The sequence below is a fragment of the Meles meles genome, chromosome 3 (genome assembly GCF_922984935.1).
Source record: "Meles meles chromosome 3, mMelMel3.1 paternal haplotype, whole genome shotgun sequence".
Classification (NCBI taxonomy): domain Eukaryota; kingdom Metazoa; phylum Chordata; class Mammalia; order Carnivora; family Mustelidae; genus Meles; species Meles meles.
The window spans coordinates 157,686,131-157,688,492 of record NC_060068.1 but is presented as its reverse complement, the minus strand read 5'-3'; positions in this window follow the sequence as shown (position 1 = coordinate 157,688,492).

Here is a 2,362-nt window from a genome sequence, read left to right as displayed (position 1 = left end):
TTTCTCACTGTCTCTCTCTCAAATAAATAAATAAAATCTTAAAAAAAAAAAGACAACTCTTCCTTTTAGGTTTCCTAAATTATGTTTGATAGTTGAAGCAAAAAGTGTAATACTATCTGATGTAATTCAAAATGTATGTACAGGAAATATTTAAGACAATTATACTGCAAATGAGGGAGGGTAGTTATATTGTAAATGAGGGAGGTAAGGTTTCTATATTTCATTCAAACTGGTAAAATGATGCCATCAGTAGACTGTGATGACCAATGTATATGCAATATAATATCTAAATTATTTAAAAAACTAAACCAAGAGAGACACTCAAAAACACAATAGGATATAATAAAAAGGAACAAATTATTGATTAAATGCAACAAGCTGGGCATATGTCCATAGAATTATGCTGAGTGAAACACGAGATCTCTAAATGTAATAAACTGTGTTTTTCCATTTATATAACATTAGATATATAATAAAATTATAGAAATGGAGATTAATGGTTGCCAGAGGTTAAGGAGGCATAAAGGGTAGGAAGATATGACTGTCATATGGCTATTAAAAAAAATCAGAAAATTTTATGGTAATGGTAATGGTCTATGTCTTCTATGTATCAAAGTCAATATCCTGATTGTGATACTGAATGCTAGTTTTCTAAGATGTTTCCATTGAGCGGAATGGCATAAAAAGTACACAGTATCTCCCTGTATTATTTGCAACTATTACATGTGGATCTACAATTATTTCAGAATAAAAGTTTAATTTTAAAATTCCACAAAGGTGAACAAAAATAAATAAATAAATTCTTCTTGAAGAGTTACTATGGTCTTTTAGTTTACTTCTCTTTCTGAGCCAAATGCAATATCAATATTGACTGAAATTTTATGAAAAGTCCTCAGATCCATTATGAAACTAGGCATACTTGGCTAAAGTAAGAACAAGACAGTAGTGAACAAATTTTAAGTCCTCAGGCTAAATTCTGTCTCTTCAACCCTCATTGAAATTTATCTATCTATTTATTTATTTATATTTAATTAACATATAATGTATTTATTGTTTCAGGGGTAACAGTTCCGTGATTCATCAGTCTTATATAATACCCAGTGCTAATTACAATGCATATCCTCCCCACTGTCCATAACCCAGTTACCCCATCCCCTAGTCCCCATCCCCTCCAGTAACCCTCATTATGTTTCCTGAGATTAATAAGAGTCTCTTATGTCTCCTTTGTCTCCCTCTGTGGTTTCATTTTGTTTCCTTTTTTCCCTCTCTTCCCCTATGATCCTCTGCCTTCTCAAATTCCCTGTATCAGTGAGATCATATGATAATTATCTTTCTCCTATTGACTTAGTTCTCTTGCATAATACCCTCCAGTTCCATCCACATAGTTGGAAATGGCAAGATTTCATTTTTGATGGCTGTGTAATATTCCTTCATATATATACCAACATATATATATATAACATCTTCTTTATCCATTTGCCTGTTGATGGATATCCGGGCTCTTTCATGGTTTGGCTATTGTGGACATTGCTGCTATAAACACTGGGGTACAGGTGCCTCGTTGGATCACTACCTTTGTGTCTTCAGGGTAAATACCCAGTAGTGCAATTACTGGGTTGTAGTGTAGCTCTATTTTCAAATTTTTTTTTTAAGATTTTATTTATTTATTTGAGAGAGGCAGAGATAGCGACAGAGAACATGAGTGGGGAGGAGAGGGAGAAGCAGTCTTTCCACTGAGCAATGAGCCCGATGTGAGATTCGATCCCAGGAGCCTGAGATCATGACTTGAGCCAAAGACGCTTAACAGACTTAACCAATTTTCAACTTTTTGAGGAACCTCCATACTATTTTCCAGAGTGGCTGCACCAGTATGCATTCCCACAAAAAGTGTAGGATGATCCTCTTTCTCTCCATCCCCACCAAAATCTGTCATTTCCTGACTTGTTAATTTTAGCCATTCTGACTGGTGTGAGGTTGTATCTCATTGCAGTTTTGATTTGTATTCCCTGATGTCAAGCGATGTGGAACATTTTTTCATGTGTCTGTTCGCTATTTGTATGTCTTCTTTGAAGAAATGAAGAGATGTCTGTTCATGTCCTCTACCCATTTCTTGACTGGATTATTTGACTTCTGGGTGTTGACTTTGATAAGTTCTTTATACATTTTGGATACTAGGCCTTTATCTGTTAAGACATTTGTCAATACCTTCTCCTATTCCATAGGTTGTCTTTTAGTTTTTTTGACTGTTTCCCTTGCTGTGCCAACCTTTTTATCTTGATGAAGTCCCAACAGTTCATTTTTGTTTTTGTTTCCCTTGCCTTCGAAGATGTGTCTAGCAAGTAGCTGCAGCCAAGGTCAAAGA